The sequence below is a fragment of the Castanea sativa genome, chromosome 6 (genome assembly GCF_040712315.1).
Source record: "Castanea sativa cultivar Marrone di Chiusa Pesio chromosome 6, ASM4071231v1".
Taxonomy (NCBI): domain Eukaryota; kingdom Viridiplantae; phylum Streptophyta; class Magnoliopsida; order Fagales; family Fagaceae; genus Castanea; species Castanea sativa.
In genome coordinates this window covers 19,389,464-19,404,868 of record NC_134018.1, presented here as the reverse complement: position 1 = coordinate 19,404,868, position 15,405 = coordinate 19,389,464, and the positions used below count along the sequence as shown (strand labels likewise).

The 15,405-nt window shown below is 35.1% G+C and overlaps 1 pseudogene; it reads left to right on the top strand.

Annotated features, from left to right (window-relative positions):
• Positions 1–559: 559 nt before the first annotated feature.
• Positions 560–9,064, top strand: LOC142639584 (putative FBD-associated F-box protein At3g50710; annotated as a pseudogene).
• Positions 9,065–15,405: the final 6,341 nt, after the last annotated feature.

Here is a 15,405-nt window from a genome sequence, read left to right as displayed (position 1 = left end):
ACGAGGTAATTCTGGGTAAGTTTCTGAGGGTGTTTACGATGGTAGCCGGGTTATGGACGACCTTTATGGACGACTTGGAGATAGGCTAAATCAGCACCCTATCAGTTGTAAATTGTAACTTTTTCTAATTGAGTTGATCGTATTAATTAAAATTAGACAAAGTCTGGAGATATACTTATATATTAAAAATCAAGACAAAGTCTAGAGAAATAACAGAATGTTTCAACACTTTTATTTTCAATTGTAATGGGTTCTAATATAGTATTTAATTTTAACTTATGATGGGCTAATACTTCAACTGTTGAAAAATATTGCGATATTTTGTTGTAATCGTATAACAGCTCTAAATTTATTGGTGTTATTGTACATTCATAGAAGCATCTTGTTTATCCAAGCATTGGGAGTGAGCAATTATAGGTAGTTTTCTCGGTCCACGGTCCATTGTGCTTTTCCCTATTTCGCAACCAATTTGGTTTGGCATGGTATTGCAAAGTTTCTTTTAATTGGGAACTCCAAACCCTATTATTTCCCAGCTTGTGCTCAATAGCAAAAGCTTTGAATGGCTAAATCAGCCTCAAAATGCCACAAACCAATAGTGGTCGAAGACAGGATCAACAATCTAACAGACTCTTCTGCCATATCCTCTCTTTTCTCACAACCAAAGAGACTATTGTCACAAGCATTTTGTCCAGCAGGTGGAAGACACTTTGGACTCTTGTGCCAAAGCTCGACTTTGACAGCATCAAATTTGAAGGGATATCTTCTTCAAATGAGGAGCAAAGTCCTAATCAAGATCAGTTGAATAAGAATCATTTAACACTTGCGCGTATCATGTCCAGGGTCCACGCCGCGCTTACACCTAACTTGGAAGAGCTTGATCTCCTCATTTGTCCTCTCCAACCTTTCAACTTCCCCTCTACCTTGTTTAATTATGCTAAATCATTAGTAATTTTGAAATTAAAGGGCAATGTTGTTCTTAATCCTTCTTCCCTCCCGGGCTTCCAAAATCTCAAGAGTCTGCTTCTTGAAGATGGCCTGTATGCAAACTGTGACTCTTACTCGAGACTCCTCAATTGCTGCTCTGCCCTCCAAAATTTGTCTTTAGAATTACAAACATATATGTATATTATTTTGAAAATCATTGTGTACCTGCTAGGCTGCTACACTCAAAAGTTTATATTTAGATTTTGCTTCTTGTGTTTATTAGTACAACAAACTTGAGATAAATGCCCCAGCTCTCGAGTACCTTTGTTTAAGAGATTATATGATTGAAACCGTTTTGTTAGGAAATCTAACTTAGTTGAGGCGGATGTTGTGGTTGATTTCGATGATAGTAAAGATAATGGAAATAGGATTATTGACTTCATCAAAGTACTCTAACGTTAAATGCCTTCATTTGGACTCATATCTCACTCGGGTAAATAAATTTCTTTCTTTTTCTTTTTTTAAAGCACGTTCTATCATGTTCTATTGTTAAATGGCAAAACACTTTTTCTTAGACAAGCAATTATATTGTTGTGATTATTATCTTGTAGTGCAATGCCTCCGTACCTCCGTAATGCTACAGAATTTGATCTTCTCATGTTTCATAATTTGGCTTTCTTAAACTTTTGTGTTGCTGAGTGTTTGTGGCATGTGCTTCCGTTTTCCATGAGCTACGTCATGCTCAAATAATGAAATGCCCTTTTTCTTGAAATGTCCTATTAAAGGTGTTCTTACAGCATTTGTTTATAAATTATTTTATAAAAAATTTAACACCGCTTTTATATGAAATATAAAAAGCTATCAAAAAAATTAATTTTTTTTTTCTTTTTCCATAAAAAGTTTCTAAAAATATTTCCTAAGGCAATGTTCTTAGGGCATCCATTAACTTTTCCCTTTCTTTAAATGATCCTGAATTGATCTAAGTAACTACTATAACTTTTGTTCACAGGAAGAAACAGATTTTTATGTTTGTGATGAGGGAGATACTTCCATCATTGAAAGGATGTTCTATGAGGATGGAAATAAATGAGCAGATTTGTGCAAAGAAGAAGGCTAATGAACTTTACTTTTATAGGGGCCATAATAAAGTCAAGGAAGGTCAACCCAAATAAATTTGAATCCAATTGGAGTAAAGAATCAAAGGAAATTTGTACTTAATCTAAATCCAATTTGGATTAGGATTTCAACTTGCACGCCTGCTTTAATGGGCCAAAAACTTCAATTAAGTGAAGCTTGAGAACTTGGAATTTTCTTAAAACATAGATTCAACTTGTAATAGGATTACTTGACCTATTTAAAGCCTATTTAGGGCAAAATTCAGAAGAGAGCTTTTGAAGAACGAAATTTAGGTTTTCTTAAAGTTTATAGTTTTTAGACTTTTATTTGGTATTATGGCTTGCTAGAAGATTTGCTAAGTTAAGGAGTGAAACCCAATTATTTATTGGTATGTTCTTAACAATTCTTTAATGGTTTTAATGCTTATGTAATTTTTTTTTATATTAATTTACTCATCTAGAATAGTGTTGAATTTGTATAATTTTTTTATTTATCGTAATAGGAATGGCAATGGGCCGGGTTCGGGCTAGGTTTTTTCATACCCGGACCCGACCTGCAGGCTAGGACCCATGGCTCAAACCCGACCCATTTATTAAACGGATTTTTTTTTCAGGGCCTAGACCCGCCATGCGAGCCCTGCCCAACCAAGCCATTTCAGGGCCCAATCTTCATCCCCTAACAGTGGCCCAATAAAAAAAATTATGTTTTCTTGAGAAAAAAGAATCACAATAGCACAAACAACAAATCCAAGTAAATCTCAAATCAAATCCACCATACCCATTCAAATTTTCTATTCACAGAAACCAAATACAGTTGAAATCAAACTTTTTTTTTTGTGGTTAAAAATGACAATATCATCAAACTAAACAACTACATCCAAATTAGCACAAAGTCTGTTGAAATAAACTCCATTACAGTCATCCTCTAAGGTCTTAAGCAAGTCCACAGGCGGACTGGAAAACAAAAGGAAATCTGCCTCTTGATCAGCACCTATTCTAGCTAAAATCAAACTATTCATAGAAACCAAATACATTTGAAATCAAAATCTAAAACAAGCACATGCAAGGAACATCAAATCTTAACAACCAAATCTAAATCCCCAAACCCACAGGTTAAACAAAGAGAATCTAATTCCCCAAACCCACTAATCAAATAAAGAAAAAATGGAAGAAGAACATCAAAAACCATTGCCATAAATCACTATCGTTGTGGTTGTTGGCTTTAGCTATCACTAAACTCAGTGCAAAGCAAATATAGGGAGCAATATTGAATGAAACTGGGTGAGATCGGAGAGGCTTTGCGGTGAGAATCTTAGATTTTCATCTTCGTCTTCTTCAGCAAAGAGAGCGAGACTGAGAGGCTAAGAGCATGAGAGAGGGGCGGCTGACATTCGGTGGCCGACGGCGTGAGGCATGAGAGGAGAGTGAGTGAGAGTGGGAAGGGCAGCTAGGGTAGTTGGTTGAGTGAAATGAGAGAATAGAGGGGGGGGTTTTAAGTTTATATATATGCTAGGGTTCTTTTTGGTAATTTTAATTTTAAGCGAATCGGGCTGGGTTCGGGTTTAGGCCAAGTTTTTGTAAAAAGCAGGACCTGGCTCGAACCTGCTTCGGGTTTTTTTTTTCAAAACCCAAACCCGACCCTATTTTTAATCGGGCCGAGTAAAACCCGACCCATTAGGGTTGAGTCGGGCCGGGTATCCGCGGGTCGGGTAGAAATTGTCATCCCTATATCATAGACTCTGGGCATGTTACATGCTTAGTATTCCCTATGAACTAATTCACTAGTTTTGTTTTTGCCTAAAATCAATCAATTTCATGAAATTACCTTAGACAATTAATTCTTGAGTTCTTACTGTTAAATCATCCAACTAAGGTCATCATTCATATGAATTTTAGTTGAGTTATAAAATCAATATTATTAAGACTACTAATAGATGTTGTAGGGAGTGGAAAAGTCCTCATCCAAGCTTGGAGCCCAAATACCCGTTGGACCCCGTGGAGTAGAATGGGCCAAACCCCTATGCTCACGGGAGGGCCCAATAACTTACAAGATGTGATGGAGTGGAATACGGTTATCCCAAGCATTCAGGAGGGAAAATGAATCCACGTAGATCGTTCCCGTGAAATAGGTAGTAAGCTACATGGAGCAAAGTCTTATCCGAGGAGATGTACATGGATGATCCATGTCTTACTTATAGCTGGCATCTAGAACCTCGAGAAATCTTCTAGAACCTATAAGAAGGATAGAGATCTTCACCTCCTTATTAAAGAGGGGATTTCCACCTAACCCCTACCACATTGAATGCATATGAGACAACCTGAACAATACAAACACCCCCAAAAGTCATGTTATAGGATAAGGAAGGGGAAGAAACTGATAAAGAAGAGGAAATTTTCTTTGAAAATTCGGCTGAAGACAGGATAGTTGCAAGGATAAAGGGAAAAAAAATGTACCTATTTAAGGAAGGGAATAGGCAAATAGAAGGGGGTTGGGAAAAAAGGGACAGAAAAGCAAAATAGAAAGAGAGTTATCTATCTAATGTAGTGCAACACCACAAGGAATAGAATTTTTCCTATTGTAATACATTAGTCTCATTTGAAATATAGGAGGTTTTTTTAAAATCAGTTGTTTGAGTTTCCCATTGTGGAGTGTTCTACCCTGTTTCTCTTTTGTATAAATAAATTGTGTCCGTAAATTAAACCATATCCTGTGGATACCTTCGGTACACCCGGTTTGGTTAGTTTTTAACGCCCACAGATGTGTTGTATGTGGATCCCTAAACCTTAATATATTATTATTTTCTCTCAATTTAAATTACCTTTACCAAATCATCAAAATCTCTTCAATAATCTTTTTTTTTTTTTTTAGTTTTGTTTTCTTGTGGTTTTCTAATCAATTTTCTTTTCCCTATGGATTTGACCTTGGACTTACCGAGTTATTGCTTCACGACAATCCTACACTTGGAAGCATTATTTAAGTGGCAGCATAAATTATACATATTAAAACATATAGTTATGATATATATTCTAAATAAAGATTAAATTTATTTAAATTACTTGGTAATAGAATTTTAAGTGAAGTACAGTTTTAAATTTATTAGAACATAGAAAATAAAGTTTTATTCATAGTAAATTATTATTAATAGAGTTTAATCTTCAATAACAACCTTAAGAATAAATGAGAGTGTAAATTATATATTTTAATAACATTATCAAAATTATCTTAATGATTACTAAACCACTTGAAAGCTGAAAGTTTAATATAGTTTCACCTGGAGTAAATCAAATGGAAATTACTTAAATACTCTTCTAATACAATGATGTAACACTTTTTTCTCTCACATAAATGATAGATAATTTTATGTACTCTCTAAAACACCCTTTATATTTACCTAACATTATTCCAAATAAAAATTCAGAGGAATGATTACCATGTCACCATGTCAAGGTATGTCGCGAGTATTGAATAATTACTCAAATTAACTACATTAAAATTTTTTGATTCTTATCGTCAAAACACATTAATTTAAACAAAAATAAATAGCCAATTCATAATTCTTCACCTTATATTATGAACATTTTCTATCTTCCATTCTCTATGATCCTATTAACGTTTGTAATTCTAAGAATTTATTGGCATGCCGATTGGGTCTCAACAACATTTTTGACTCCTAAAAAGGCATGCGATATGACATACTCAATACATAAAAGTAAAACACCTTGCATTTTATGCTCTGCATGTTTGGTTTCATAGAACCGTTTATGAATCTTCAACATTGAATATTTATGAATCTCAATAAATCAAATGATGAACAAAATGAATATATATATATATATATATATATATATATATATATATATATATATATATATATATGCACACTCCAAAAGTTTCAAATCTTAGATTTTTTTTTTATAACGAAACTTTTGGTTTTAGATAAAATAGATCTAAAAAAAAAAAGTTAAAATAGACTTTAAGTTGAAATAGAATTTTATATCTTTTTAAAACTTAGTTAATTGAGTTTATTTTCAAGTAAATTATCTTTCATATAAGAGTGTAATATTGATTAAATTTTTAACGTACAACTGTTCTTTTTATCTGGAAAAATAAAAGAAAAAAAATGTTCTCTTGGTCTTGGGGCTATTGAAAGGGGAAAAAAAAAGGAAAAAAAAAAAAAAAAAAAAACTCTTAATAGGGAGTGAGTACATGTCCTGCCATTAAAAAAGTAAAATCAATCCTAAAAGTTGATAAAGTGAAGGAAAATAAAAAACTGATATCAACATTAAGCTTTTGTGTCTATCCAAAGATAAATAGAGAAAAAATAAAAAAGAAAAATTAAAATTTTGTCTATCCAAAGAAATGTTTCTCACACAAAGAGTACTTTAAAAAAAAATGACATTTAGTTTTGCAGGACTTGAATTTCTATGTTTTTTTTTTTGTTCATGTTGATAAAAAAAATCATGTATTAAAAAAATGAAAAATGTGATTATTCATAAAGTGAAGGGAAAAATAAATGTTGATATCAACATTAAGCTTTTGTGGTTATCCAAATTTTGTGTCTTTCCAAAGATAAGTAGAGGAAAATTTGATAAGAAGAATTAAACTTTTTTGTCTTTCCAAATAGATTAGTAGAGGAAAACTTGAAAAGAACCATTAAAATTTTGTGTCTATCTAAAAAATTGTTGCAATTGATAATGCTATTTGGCACAACAATGGCTTCTAAGACCAACTTTAAATTACTGCAGTTTGGGTGAATCCCATCACAGAAGCTTATCTTTTCCAACTGTGAACTTTCAGGCTCAGGGATTAGGATTTGTGCCATGTAGCAGTTAGATTTTTGTAACATTTTTCTGCATTAGTAGCCACAATTGAATTTCCTTTTTACTCTTCATTCAAGAGAAAAGGGCTTGAACCAGGCCCCGGACTCCTACTCCTACCTGGACGGAGATCTCAATTCTATTCATGAGAGTGCCGGAGAGCCCCTTTCTAACCCAACTCCCACTCCTTCCAAACAACAATGGGCAATAGGCAATGCCAAACAGTTGGATGGAAACTCATCTGGCAGTCCATCTAACATCGTACTGTCATGATCAATTCCAACCTATTTCTCTAACAAAATTGAGAGTAAAAATTTTAAACTTTTTATGAAGAAAGAAACATAAACCCAGAAAGAGAGAGAGGTTTGGGTGTAGATTAGATAACATAATAATTGCCGGGTTTTTTAATTTCTTTACCCCTACCTCAAAGATCAAACTAACACAAACCCAGAAATTTTACTACGTTGATGTTTGATTCTTTTAATTTTCTCTGGAAGTAATCTGAGAAAATACAAAGTCTTTCTTTCCAAGTATCTTTGCCATATGTGAATGAAGTTTCACACTTGTAATCCTTCTCTCTCTCTCTCTCTCTATCTTTCCCTCTTTGTGCTGTTATGGATTGTTTGATTGCCTAGAGAAAAACATGAGAAGCAAAATTTTGGCATTTCTGATTGGATTCTAACATTCTATATTTTTACTTTCTCACACTTTTCTCAGCAACCAAACAGAGTAAGTTACTCTATTATTTTGTTTTGGGTTTTCTTATATATAAATTCTTTAGGATTTCATTGATGGGATATTTCTTTAATCTTTGAAAATGCAGGCTGATTTTGAATCTCTGAGACAGATTGCAGAGAACCCATTGGTGTCACCCTTTAGATCTTGAGGTCAGTGACCACTTCTCCTTCACAGATTGCTAGAGCATCGAATTTGAGGGGATATCTTCTTCAGCCAAGGAGCAAATTCCTAATCAACAACATCGTCATCATGATCAGTTGAATCTTTTTACATTTTCACATATCGTGTTCTGGGTCTTGGCTTTTTGCAATCGCAATAATGTGAATCCCCTCAAACACTCTCGCCTCTACTGGAGGAATGATGGTTCTGACCCAATCCATGTCGAAACATGGCTCCACATTCTGCTTTCTCATGACTTGGAAGAGCTCGATCTCCACATTGGTTTTCCCCAATTCTTCATCTTCCCCTCTACCTTGTTTAATCATGTTAAAACATTAGTAGTTTTGAAATTAAAGGGACTCATATTCAGCAAAGGTAAAGCACGTTTTTCCATGTTCTATTATTAAATGGCTCAACACTTTTTTCTTGGACAGGCAGTTATATTGTTGTGATTAGTATGTTGTTGTGCAGTGCCTCTGTAAAGCCACCGAATTTGATCTTCCCATGTTTCATAATTTGGCTTTCTTATACTTTCATGGTGGTACTTGTTTGTGGAATGTGCTCCCGCACTTGCTTCATCGAGCTCCTAATCTTGCAGTACTAGTCTTTCACAAGGTATATTATGATCAAATGATCAAATGTTTTTTTCCCCCTCAAATGATCCTGAATCAATCAAAGTATTTACTGTATCTCTGTTGTCAGTAAAAAGAATTTTGATTTGTGATAGGAAAGATAGTTCCATCATTGAAAGGATGACCAATGAGGATGTTCCTAAATGAATATCATCGCACCTCAAGACATTTCATTTTAGGATTTAAAGGGTTAAACTATCAGCTGGAATTTGTTAGACATATCCTTAAGATGGCAAGATTCTTAAAGACGATGACAGTCTCTTCTGCTCATATGAGAAGGTTCGTGTTCTCAAGGAGTTATTGATGTTCCCAAGGGAATCCAGGACTTGTCAAATTGCATTTCTCTGAAGATTATTTCGTTATGATTTCTCTCAGTTAATAAAGCACTGTATGTGGTTCATTTGAATCAAAGAAGGTAAAAGTAGGAAGGATAAATCCATATCTTTTGAGTGATTTAGAGCTTGTTTGAATGAAATGAAAACTGACTGATATCACTCAATTTCCATGATCCATCATCCAAACTGAGTGGGACCCATGGATGATCATCTATTTGGAGGAGTTTTGGATCACTATTTTCATGACTCAATGACTCAAAAAAATGGATGCGGGTGATGGAAAGTGAAAACAGGTTTCAGGTGTCTTCAAAACTTGAAAACTGAAACTCAGTGGCAAGTCCGTAAATAAGATGAGATTGTGGGCTTCGAAGCCAGTGCATTGTCACATCCATCTTAGGCTTTGGGTTATTACCGTTGGAGCTCCCCTGTTCCATTTCATTTCTCCCCAAAATTTTTGCTGAAAATTTTCCCTCTTCTCACTTCCCTCTCTCAACCTCTTCTCATTTTCACTTCCCTCTTCAACCCCTGCGACCTCGCTCCATGGCACCACAGTTCGTGATCGAAGCATTGAACTAGGCCTGAGAAGAACACTACGTGATTGGAGAACAACGCGTGATTGAAGCACTAAACCAGGCTTGAATCTTCACCGGCGAGTCTACCGAGCTCTGGCACCGTGTCCATACCTCTCTCTCTCTCTCTCCCTCTCCTAGGTGCAATATATATCTCTCTATCCCTCTCCATTTTCCATGTCCATGGTCTGATTTGGGTTTTTTGTTGGATGTGAAAGGGGGTTTTTGATTTAAAGTACTAATGTTGGTTGTGGCTTGTGAGACAGCATTCCTCGTAATCTTTTGAAATATTATGAATTTCTTAAGTTCTATCTTCGTTTTGAACCCGAAGTGTTAAACCCTTTTGCACTTTGAAACATTTTATATTTTAGTATTGCACTATTGGATGCATTGATAGATTACTACATAAATTGATTGGCTTGATAATCTAGAAATCCTATGTTTAACTTTGGCATTTGTTTATGGTTTTAATTCAAATTGGTTGTGGCTTTGACTCCTAGTTTACTGAGATATCTTGCTTAAGCACCAGGTTTGATGAGCTAAGTCACACGTAAATTGTTTCCTTGCACTTTGGTCGTGTGGTGGCATGTCCTGTTGGTAATTATTCTTCTCCTCACATGGAGGTCATGCCATTATGAACAAATGCACTTTTTTTTTACTAGGTTAGTTGAGCACTTGAGCTTTATCAGATTTTGATGTTCGTGGATTTGTGGTTGAAATATCCTACTGGTTACATTTACCTTGTTGTGAGAGGGCATGCCAATAACCTTCTTGATAATGTCTTGAATTTCTCAAAATTTAACTTCTTTGGACAAATGGCCTTGTTAATGAGAGATGTGATGCAAAAGAAGGCTTCTTGATATAGTTGGAAAAAATTTATCATATCATAGAACCTGTGTCTATAAAAAAAATATAATAATAATAATAAAAGATGAAGAACATTGTGTTAGAATTAATACAGAACAATATTAGATTGTTGCTTCAATTTGTGTCCAAGAATAACTATAGTCCAATCTATGAAGTAGCAGTACTGCAATATTTTTTCCCCTTTCAAGGGTAATAGATTTTAGTGACCCAAAAAATGATGTGATATCTTGCCAAATGGTAATGGGTGCATGAGTCACAATCTCTCACATATACATGGAATAACCATTGTTGCTGGTACCACTAGATGTGGCTTTACCAAAATATGCTAGGTGACATGTTCACTAATATGATATACTTGGTAGTATTCAACACAGGGAATGTGACAAATTCCCATATGAGTCCTATGCTTCAAATGTAAAGAACCAGAAATGAAATTCAGAAATGAGAAATCATTGGAAAAAAAGCCATAGCCAGAACAACATACCCTATAACAAAATAGCGAGGAACATGGCTAATAAGGTCGAATTTTATGGCAGATGAGTTTTATGTTAATCACTTGAATGACTATTAATTAAAGTAGGATTGATCTGTTTCTTTATTGCTTGACATTTTTTTTCCATATAGCATGTTATAATGCATAACTGTCTCATTATGGATACTCTGTTATGTTTATTGTTTTTAGAAACTTACATGTGTTATTAGGAACCTTTCATTCTTATATGTGATTTTATATTCATGGGGTTGTTTGTGAGTCTTTTATATTTAATTTTACTATTCTGCCTTGAAGAGAAATATGTGGTTTTTCTTTTTTTACTCCATTCTAATTAGTTGGTATGTTTTAGTTAATTTTCTCTACAAATTATGTCACTAGCAGTAGGTAGTATCTTTTCCTTTGATTTCTTTACATCTTAGTACTGCAGCTGATTGTGAAATTGACACCTGAAGAATTTTGAAATAAATTGCTTTCTAAATAGGTTTTCTTGTCTTCTTCACTTAAGTTGAGTGGTTGGTTAGAGATTCAAGTGGCACATTCATAAAACTTTTAATATACATATATATTAACATATGCAATTGCTTTGGAAAATTTGTATTAGATGGCACAAGGGACGCTGACGACAAAATGTGGCCTCCCCACATTGAACAAATTTTCATTGACATTGTGGTCGATGAACAACAAAAGGGGAATATGGAACATGGTGTCTTTAAAGCTAAAGCTTGGCTATCAATTACGAAAACTCTAAATGAGCAAATTGGGAAGAGTTTCCTCCCTAAGCAAGTGAAAGATTAGCATAATAGGCTTAGGCAAAAATAGAGAAAGTGGGGCCAGCTTTTGAGGCATATCGGGTTGAGGTGGGATAAGACAACCCAAATGGCTACTACTTCTGAGGAGGTGTGGGCTAACGTGGTTGCGGTATGTTATATTTACTACCCTAATTCTTTGCATATTTGTTTGTAATTTTCTATTTCATATTAGCAGGATTTTAATGTATATATTGTCATTTCAAGGGGATTCTAAGGCAGCTACATTACGGAAGTAAGGGTGTCCTAATTATGACAACCTGAAGCAACTTTTTGCCCCTAATACTGCAACCGGTTCCCTTCAAATTTCCTCAAACATGCCAGCCCTAGATAGTGATGAAGAGCGTGCCCTGGAGGAGGAACTTGCCAATAAGGCACGTCATACCCAGTTGGGCGATGATAATTGCTACAATCCCAACATGGAGGGCATAACCCAAGACGATCCCCCTGTTGATGAGCAAACCCAACGTGCGGACAAACGTCCCATGGAAGAGCCTACTACCAAGGGGAAGAAGGTTGCCAGGAAAGTGGATAAGGCTAGTGAGATGACCACGGCTCTTCAAGAGTGCACTACCTTGGCAAGGGAAAGGTTTTCCAACAAAAAGGGAAAGTCTAGTGGTAGCTCTGATCATGTTGCAGAATCCGCCGGTGGTGGCGAGCCTTGCTCACTTAGGAGAGCTTTAGAAGTGTTGAACAAGTATGAAGATCTTGATGATGACACTTATGTTAACATCGCCGAGGCTCTCCAAAAGAAAGAGAAAAGGGTGTTGTTTATGGGCATGCCAAAGCATAGGAGGAGGACGTGGATGGAGCACCATGCTCAGCAATCAGATAATTAATGAGGATTGCTTTTGTGATGTTTTGTTATGTGATTTCGGTGTGAATCACTTGGTTTAGTTTTTAAGTACTATTTAAGGACTTTATGTGTGTGTGCTTGGACAATGTTCGACGTTTGGTTTTATTTCTCTTATTCAGTTGACCACTTTTATTTAATGTAGTTTTATTGTAATGTTAAAGTGTTGTGAACTATGCCCATGAATTTGATGTTATTTAAATTAGTGTGTGGGCATTGTTATGTACCGGTGTTTTTTTTATTGTATTATATTTTTTTATAATATTTTTTATTTAGTTCATGTTACTTACATTGTAAGGTGATTTCAGCTAACATTATTGCAATTCCCTTAGTACTTTATATTAATTTGTCCGTTTATATATTGCAATATCTTTGGTTCTAATGCTTTGGTTTTTGCAGGGTATAGGGCATAATGATCTCCCCTAGTGATCCTTTCTGGCAGCATGATTTTGACGATACTTATTTTAACTCCGACAATGATGACATCAACATTGGTGGTTATGGTGATGACATGGACACTAGTTTCAGTGATGATGGCATGGATATCAGTGATTGTGATGATGACATTGTTAAGGACATATTTATGTAGTTGGCTAATCCTTTGACAAAACACACTTTACTTGTATTTGGGTAGATCTAGAATGTGCTTAATACTTCAAAGAACATGTTGTTCAAGTCTAGTATTAAAGCCATGAAGATTGGACCAAGAAAAAAGTGAAAAAAATGTGTTTACTACTGCTGGACACCTGTGGACACCTGCGGAAAGCTGCTCGACACCTCTATCTATTGAGGTTTAATGAAGCTCAACAGCTTCTCAATCGATCAAGGTATCTATCAAGGTTACGGGAATTCAGATTTCTAAATCTGATTTTTGGGCCAGGCTTTTGTATTTGTGTAGGGTTTCTTTTCTCACAACCCTAGACATATATAAGGCTTATTTTAGAGGCTGTCACATAAGAGAATACAAGGAGAACATATTCAAAAGGTGACCGAAGCCTTATTCTCTCTGAAAGAAGCTACTGCGTCTTTACGCCCTAGGGTTTTGTAACCAAGTGCTTCTTGATCTTCATTGTTGATGAAGTGAAGAACTTTGCAGCTAACATTCTTCTTTCTTAAGTTGGTGAGTTAGTCACGTACTAGGATTCGTGCAAAGGAGTGAGTCACGTACTGGGATTCGTGCATCAAAGGGTGGCGTTCATATATTGAAGAGTTCAGAGGTTCTGAAATGGTAGAAGATTTCTACTGTAAGTTCATCTACGGGGATTGTAGAGTCAAGGGACAAAGGTTTTGTACTAAATCTGAAACTTCTCTTTACTATAGTGAAACTTTTCGGGAAGGTTTCCCCCCAGATTTTTTACTATGAAACTGGTTGGTTTCATTGGTTTTCTTGGGTTATCATATCTTGTCTTATTTATTTTTTCCGCTGTACTTAGTTTTGACATGATATTGATGTTTGTTTGTTTTAACAAGTTTATTCATAATAAATCTAATTAACAACTTGGGTTTAAAACTTGTTAATTCTATCAATTGATATCTAAATTTCTCAACAAGTGGTATCAAAGCGGGTACACTCTGATTGGATTAATTTTCTGAGTGTGATCCTTGACCCCCGTTGTCATGGAAACTCTTGGTGAGTTATTTAAAGTTTTAAGCTTTTTAACTCAATTTAAGAGGAATTCTAATTCCTTTATGTCCTTTAGTAATCATACTAGGACACGTGCATTTTCATCTTCACGGCCAAAGATTCGTGTTGTGTGGGTGAGAAAGGAGCCTAAGACTTAATTGTCTTTTCTGTTTGTCCTCTGCTTTAATTCTTTCTATCTAAAGTAGGACTCTCTTTGCTTGATTTCTTATCTTCTTTTGAAATCATGCTTTCATGCATCTGCATTTTTTTTCCTTTCTTGCTTTCATGCATATACATCTTTCTTTCATGCTTTCATGTTGTTTGTCTGTTTTTGTTTGGTTGTTTGGTTGTTTAGTTTTTATTTTATTTTGTTTTCAAAAAAAAAAAAAAAAATACAAAAACAATGTGTGTTTGTGTATATTGGTTCTTGTGAACCTTAAAATAGCCATTGAAACAGAGTTTTCTAAACTTTGTATCTCTTGTAGCTTAAATGAGCCTCTCTATGCACAACTAAGCAAGTGAGATTTGTGGCTCTTTGTTTGTGATGAGTAAGGTTAAGTGATTTTTTGTACTTAACACTCGTATCACTCTTTTTGATGGGAATGACTAGAAAATCCTAAGAGAAAGGCATAAATAACCATCTCACTACTGTAACCCGCGAATCATGAAATGACATCTGTATGCTTCGGCATAGCAAAAGTGCAATGTCAAAAGCTTAACATAATTGGGTATTTCTTCTCTCTCCTTTGTATACCCATGCATGATTTGCTTAATAAAAAGAAAATATGCAAAGAAAATAAAAGCAAAAAGAACAAAATACTTTAAATATGATTGCAAGTGTGTTTTCTAGGAGATGTGGGAGTTATAGGATGTACCTCAAAGGTGATAGTCCCCATCAGACAATTATGATTGTGTGTGAGTTAAAGTGATTTTCTCATATCTCAAATCGTCATAACATAGAGACACTTATGCATTCTTGTGATGTTTTCACACACAACACATAATATTCTTTGCTACTCTTGATACATGTGCAGGTACAATGTAATTTGACCATCACAAGGTTTACATGTGTTGATGTATACTCGTTAAACTGTCTTGACTTGTTTAGTGTGTGTGTGTTTTGGGATCCATGTGCTTAAAATTGTTGTTGGGAGATGATTTTGAGAGTCTAATATGTTGATTGGATCATTGGTTGAGTTGCATGCGTGATTGCACTCATGTTTGTGTTTTTCCCTTCTCGAAAAACTGTTTTTAAAAGCTAGCTCGACACCTCCTCGACACCTCCTCGATACCTAGCTATCTGTTGAGCTTCTTAGCTTTTTCTTATTGCAATCTCGACATCTTCTCGACACCTGGTGGATCGATCGAGAAAACTTCTGTCCTCTCGATAGCTTCTTGACACTTGGTGGATTGATCGAGCTTCTGTTCTCGTGTCTTTGCTTTGTTCCTCGACACCTTCTCGATAGCTCTAT